Source organism: Austrofundulus limnaeus, unplaced genomic scaffold, assembly GCF_001266775.1.
Source record: "Austrofundulus limnaeus strain Quisiro unplaced genomic scaffold, Austrofundulus_limnaeus-1.0 Scaffold118, whole genome shotgun sequence".
Lineage (NCBI taxonomy): Eukaryota > Metazoa > Chordata > Actinopteri > Cyprinodontiformes > Rivulidae > Austrofundulus > Austrofundulus limnaeus.
In genome coordinates this window covers 157,327-164,555 of record NW_013952520.1, presented here as the reverse complement: position 1 = coordinate 164,555, position 7,229 = coordinate 157,327, and the positions used below count along the sequence as shown (strand labels likewise).

General features: G+C 38.0%; 2 protein-coding genes across 5 annotated transcripts in view; one reads left to right on the top strand and one right to left on the bottom strand.

Moving 5' to 3' along the window:
* rnf44 (ring finger protein 44) overlaps positions 1–4,476 on the bottom strand; it is a gene marked incomplete at its 3' end in the record, with an annotated part of 9,020 nt that extends 4,544 nt beyond the window's left edge. Inside the window, 1 exon segment of one of the 4 annotated variants that reach the window (XM_014014666.1) lies at positions 4,140–4,476. 4 annotated transcript variants of the gene reach the window in all.
* Positions 4,477–6,084: 1,608 nt separating this feature from the next.
* Positions 6,085–7,229, top strand: part of cdhr2 (cadherin related family member 2) — a gene marked incomplete in the record, with an annotated part of 23,016 nt that continues 21,871 nt past the window's right edge. Inside the window, 1 exon segment of the mRNA XM_014014664.1 lies at positions 6,085–6,308.

Genomic DNA, 7,229 nt, shown 5'->3' with positions numbered 1-7,229 from the left:
TATTAATACTTATTCAACAGAACACTATGTTAGGAGGAACTCAAATGCACAGCTTCTGTAGGGTAAAAGGTGGATTTTATGTGTGATCCCATCAGTTAGGTCATTTTTTTTTCATCTAACATTTGCCTGACATTAGCTTTTCTAGGAAAAAGGGGTAAGAATATACCACACTCTTCTTATTTATGGCAGAAGATTTCACATCCATGATCCATACCAGCCTGACATCTACAACTTTTATAGTCTGCAAGCAGAATTTAAATTGAAAGGCCTTTGAGATCGTCTAAAGGCCCTGTCACACTATAATTTTCTAGACAACTTATGCTGACTTGTGAAAATTTTGTTATGACTATTTTACTCACACGCAATATATTATATTATACATTTGATCTAATTGTTAGTATTTCAGTATGTATAGGTCAAAAACAGGCTTAGCAGATTTTTTTTAAAATTCCATCTTCAGAATGGACATATTTCTTGTTGGACAAATCTTTTATAAGTTGGCTAAAATGTTACAGTGTGACAAGGTCTTCATACCAGAGGTCATAAAAGCAGACCAATACAAATAATGAAGCCCTGAGTTTGTGTGACATTATGCATTTTTGATTTTGTCACTTTGACTATTGTTTGTTTAATGTTTTAAGAAACGGGCAGAAAAAAAGGTTATATTTATGAGACAGTGATTTTTAACTTTAAAAAGATGCTGTAACCATTCACAAGTGTTCTTACTAAGTATCAACAATCATGGCATGTAGAAGAAAGTTTAAAATCAATACAAACCAAACCGATTAAATTGTGTGCCAGTATACTTATGAAAACAGAAAAGACTTGTGATTGGAGCAAATGCTTACTTTTATTTAACTAAATCGCCTGTTTCTTTTTGTTTCATTAACTAGATTTTAGTGACTTCGTGTGTATTAGTTTATAAGTTATTAGTATATAGCGCAGCTTTCTGATGCCTGTATTCAACTGGACCAAGAGTGTCAAAAAACAATCAAGCATATTAAGAAGCTAACACTTAATCTTGTGTTAAAACCGCCTTAAAGCCTTTGAAATACTGGTATTTAAAATTAMGAAATGCATTAATGAATAGGGGTCGCTGTGGCCTGTGTGAACAAAAACATGGGAAGCCATGTGCTCCAGAGACAAAGCAACAACAAAAGATTTGGTAGGAGAACTGGACCGCTCGGTATCATGCGGTTTTGCGGGGCAAAGGCAACATTTGGCTACTTTTATACAAGGGTCAGGCAAAACCTAGCATGCATCAACAATTTAAAGTAAATAAACAATAAGCTTGCGTCTAAAGAAAACCAATGCAAATGTCCCCTGTTCTGTTGAAGGAAAGCTGCTAACTTGAGCTAAATATGCTAATGCTTTGTCCAACACGACCAGCATGCTAATTAAAGTGTAAAACATACATGCATTTATCATTGCATATCATTTATTTCTCTACGGTGGATATAAAATAACAATGAAAGGGTGAAACCGTAAGGCAGGAAGCAACACAGCGCATCTTACTTTCTTTGCTAGTTTTTGCTTCCTCGGAAAGACTGCAGGTGTTTTAACCTTCCAAAATGTCGCCAAGTTTATTCCTTGTAGATTATATAACCGTCTCTAATCGAACAGAATCTTCCGAAAGGAGATTTTAAAAATATATAACAGTGTCCACTTGAGCACCGCGTCGTCCCGACTGGTTTTAAACAATTATATCCTCCGACGAAGCTGGGTTGTTGTATTAGCTTGCTAACGTTAGCCAGCCACCGCACGCTCTCGACTGCAGCATAGGGTGTTATGTGGTATCCGCAAAACAAGGAGCTTGCTTTGACGACAGCGTCCACCTGAGCAGAAAATACAGCTAAACGTGCGACGAACGAAACCGTACAGTTCCAACGGCGAAAAAACATTCCTTGGCGCGTGTATGTTTCTTCAAATGCATTGTTATGGCGAAGCCACGCCCCCTTGCGTGACGGACCAATCAGCGCTCAGCAAACACAGACAGTAGACGACCAGACAGTTGGCTTCCAATGTATCAAAACAACAAACAAAAAGCTCACTGACAAGACTGTAAGACTGTCATAAAAGTCAAGTTTATTAGTCAATACTTCTTCAGAAACTGCAGATCACTGTATATCTATATTAACTATATTATTATATAGTAAGAATTTTAGGAGGATATCTTAATTTTAAAACATTCTGCCTAATTTGTGAGAATATGTAGCAATTTACTTCCAATTTCAAGAAATAAAATACAGTTTTATCGGTATTGCCACCTATTTGTTGCTCACTTTTCACAACATTTTCACCTGTATCCCTAGTAGGGTTGGGCAATATTGGCAAAAAAATGAATCACGATTAATTGTGATATTTAGCCGATAGCGATTAATTTGACGATTAATCCCCCGGAATCCCTGGACACCCTTATGTCCTAGTCACATGACCAATTTATAGGGAGCAAATTGGCTCTTCGTAAAAATCTGTTCCAAATTGTGTCAAAATTACAGACTTCAGGCTATACATCAAACTTTAAATTGTGTTGATAGATAAATAAATTACACAATTTTTTTAAACGTTGGTCATATTTGAATCAGAGAGGAACACCAAGCGGTTAGTCTGCCAGGTGGCATTAATCGTATTAATTGTCAACTGCCAAAAATTAATCGATTAATGTTTTTCTGACGATTAATTGCACAYGATACGATTATGCCCAACCCTAATCCCTAGGCATTAATTAAAGTGCAAAATTTAGAGGCTACTTCATAGCAAGCAGTGAAGTTTAGATACTTTGTTTACTGCTTTTTAATTTACCATAAAGCCTAGAATAGCCCAAATTTCTATACTTAAGAACATTTTTTTTACTGAAAATCATAGTCTAATATTTCATTCTATGAGCACCACCTTAAAGACATTCATGAAATCAAATAAAAAATGATCCAGTTATGTAAAATGGTGCAGTTTTAAAGTGTTTAGATCAGTTTGTTTACTTTTGGTTGTTCCCTTCTTTAGGGATCTCCACGGACTTGGCAAGATTTAGCGGTGGATAACCTTTTTGACACAGTCAGGCCTTGAATTTGCAAATCATATTAATACAAGACAGCATCACTGACTGAGCTAATGCAGCCCCGAAGACCTCCAGTAGTTATTCTTAGATATATTGATGTGTAATTCTGAAATGCAGGTATGCACTCAATGTAAACAAAGCTGAATTTGTTTAACTGGATACTTTAATCAACCAAGCCAAGTGTAAATACATGCAAACACATAGGGATTGTCTAAATTCTTGATTCCAAATGTTTCTTGTTGCTACGGTGGGYCTATTTTCAGTCACTCTGGCTGTTTAATTCAACAAACACACAAAGGTTGCTAACAAAGTTTTGGATTGGAGGACACATTATCCATCAATATGAGACAGAACTTATGAGTAGCCTTATTTTTAACTTGACACGTAATTTCCACACTAGAGTGTTATTTTATTTTATGACAATCTATATAAAAAAAACTCAGCAGTTGTTGTCATTGACAAATAAAATAGCCATCCTATGATTTATTGTGGTGATTTTATTTTTGCAGAACACACACTCTGGAGGTCCGATGAGTCTTTGGAGGCCACAGTGTCCTATTATACCCAGTTGGTTATGTAATATTGCACTTGCCCTGCTGTCCTCATACAGTCTCCATCAGGAGGAAAACTTGCGCCTGTAGTTTTGTAGTTCAGATGCAAAACGTGATGATCTTTAAAGACAAAGTGGGCTTATAATGTACGAAGCCAAGTTTATCATGTGAGAGTTACTTTAATATCTTGTAATTATTATTATTATTATTATTATTATTATTATTATTATTATTATTATTATTGGACGCGCGTAACTGCAGAATAAGGACGCACATCTGGTGCTGTGAATGCCCCAAACCAAAAAAACCAGCGCGCGGAGCTTGTAGCATTTGAACGCAACATCGCGTTGAAGGTAAACATTACAGCATCATCGCTCCCGGTAGCAGCAAAACAAGGAGGGGCTGCAGGACGGCAGCACCAACAAGCCGCTCAAAGCAAAGCGCCTCCCGTGCAAAACGCTGCGCAACGTTTTAGTCCGAATGCGTCCGAGACGCACAAGCGACTAAAATGAAGAGGAGAGCGCAGAGTTTACCTGATTGTTAATGTGCAGTCATCTGATCGGCTGAGACTTCTCTTCTAAATGTTCACATCTCGTCAGGCTAAGTGCGGCATCTTCTGGTCAGCTGTTCCCGTGTGGAACATTCCGTGGGTTTCACCACTGACTGTGGAGCAGTGGGGGGGTTAGAAAAAAAGCTGCTAGGCCTAATTTTCAGCGTGTCGTTTTATCGGAGCATTTGCTCTTGTGTTGTGCGGAATTACGGCTTCCAAACTCCTCAGACCGTGTCATGTAAAGCCGCGTTTTCTGACCTGGAAGCTGCAATCCAGCCCCGCGGATGTTTTGGTTTTCTTCACTTCCCCTCACCTTTTTTCCCCCCCACTCCCCCCCATTTCGACGTATTTACAAGGGCATAAAGCGCACGTCGAGCAGCCATTTTTACCGTAATGAACGGAATAAAAGCGTCAGTCTGACTCGAAAAGTTCTGAAAAGAAGGAACAAGCAGGCGTGCGCGACAACCTCCTCATCACCACAACCAGTGGAAAACACAGACCCTGTTTAGTTAGACAAAGCATTGGTTTTGCACACACAGTTTTTATAAGAAGCAGGAAATTAATCATTTCTCACCACTATCCTACAACTGACAGGCTAGATTGCTTTAAAACCCACAAAAACTTGGGTAAAAAAACAAACAAAACAAAACAAAAAAAAAAGTCATTGTCATTGGTGAAATAATCATCAACAATGGACAGCTCAGAAAGAAAGAAACCCGGGAAGAAACCTTACTGATGTTCTGTAAAAACTACAGGTGATGCATGATATGTAGGCCTATGGGAATTAAGTTTATGAGCCACATAAAGATTATTATTATTATTATTGTTGTTGTTGTTGTTGTTGTTGTTGTTGTTGTTGTTGTTGTTCTAACCTTTATTTAACCAGGAAGTCCCAAAAACCTCTGAGAGATACCTGGCCAAGATTGGCAGCAGTAGCAGCAAATGCAACACACAATTTCACATCTTATTAAGACAAAATTTAAAAACATCAAATAGAAAAACATTAAAACATTTAAATGAAAACAAATTAAAAACAACAGGTGCAAGTTATGGAGGCAGTATCAAGACCTTTGATGATGAGATGAGAAGATGAGATGCTTGTGGAAGCTAGAGACAGGAGGTGATCGTTTATGAGCAACATGGTTTTATACCAAGGTTATTTATTCGTGAGGGATCTGGTGGATGGAACTTCCTTTTGTCTCAGGGTGCTGAGGGAGGAGCTGCGTTGTATGAAGAAATCTGGAGTGGCAGAGAACTTAGACAGCAGGACAATGAGACGTGCAGCAGTGGCAGCTTCCTTCAAGGTGGAGGTGGGACTTCATCAAGGATCGGCTTTGAGCATCTTGTTCTCTGAATGCGAGCCGTCACACATGGAGCAGCTCTGGTGATGGACAGACTAACAGAGGAGGCCAGGCAAGAATCCCTCTATGATGTCTGCAGATGATATTGATGGATAAGACTGAGAATAAGATAATCCTGAAGAGGGAACATCTGAGAGATGGTTTATCTCACATATCAGTGGTTCACACATATTTTTCAATTTATAAGCTGAAATAAATTAATTCTCTTTACCAACCCCACTTTTCTTAGTCACTGATGGCTATTAAGCAGTAACATAAAGAACAGTAAAAAAGGTGCCACCAGGGGGAGGAGGGGAAAAGTAAATTGGTGCCTCCTGATAAACAAACAAACAAACAAGTAAATAAATAAACAAATAAATAAAGTGACCAACCCTTCTTAGGTCAGATCCTCCAGCATTGGTCGTAGAAGGAGCAGGATCCACGTTCAGATCGATCATGCATGCTTGTGCTGCCTCAGTGTAGCTTAAAGTTTATTTTCAAACAAAGGCAAGAAGGACAAACACTTACCTGTGCCTGGGTGTTTTTATGTAACTTTTTGAGGCAAACCAAATCAAGATGGCCGTCACACCAAACACAAAAATGCCTCTAACTCAGTCAGTTTCACAAGTGTTGAGCTAATATAGTAACTGAGAGTCATTAACAGCCTTTATTTTGACTGCTAACACAATGTATAACCCTTTGTGATACTGCATAGTATCACACATTAAGTTATTTATTAGAATTCAATCAAGATGGCTAGAACTTCATAATGTCTCAAAAGAAGATCTAAATCTCCTGCAGAGCAGCAACAGGTGAGATAAATTCCTTCATCTGACCTGATTGAGATTCAATCAAAGCTGATGATTTTTTTGGTTTTATTGTGTGTTTCTATATTTTCTTTTACCTTTCRTTTTCTTAAGTCCTTGAATGAACTGTAAAGCACTTTGGTAAACTTTTGTTGTTTTCAATCTAATCAATATTAGCAATAAAGGAAGGTTTATAAGTATGTAAAACCACACATATATTGACATTTTGGTTTTGTTATCGTTCTCATGACCACAAATGTGTGTTTTACTTATCATCTGGTTTATTATCCTGCATATGTGGAACTTTTACATCACAGCCCTGATATCAGATGGACTCCCAAATGACATTCGTTCCTTTTTTATTGTTGTTATGTTTCTGTTTACTGGAATTGCGTAGGAAAACTTTTATTATATTCCCACCCATTTATATATTTCTGCTCCTGGCTCAGTGTCAGGTTTGATATAGCAAGTYGTAAACCAAAGTCTAACTGGATACGAGATGAGGAACTAACTTTTAGGATGCCTCTGTCATCCATATCTACCTGTACATTGAGAAATTTGACATCTGACTAATTTATTTCTAAATGTGCTAGCACATTCACCTCAACTCTGAACACRTTGTTTTTCTTGTCTCAGTAAAATCTGTGCTTTTATCTGGAGGCAAGAGTGTTCTTATGAATGGAGCCTGTTTACAACACAACACAAYTCATTGTCCCTTAATTAGAAGAAAAACAACCGAAAGAAGGGCTCATTATGCAACAGGTTTGAGGGATCTGAACATGACATCGACCCACTGATTGGTTCTGATGAGACACATTTTCAAAAGGCCCCAATAGAGGGTGTCTGCTGTTATGGCCATGTCAACAGAGGCACCCATTCACACACACACACACACACACACACACACACACACACACACACACACAC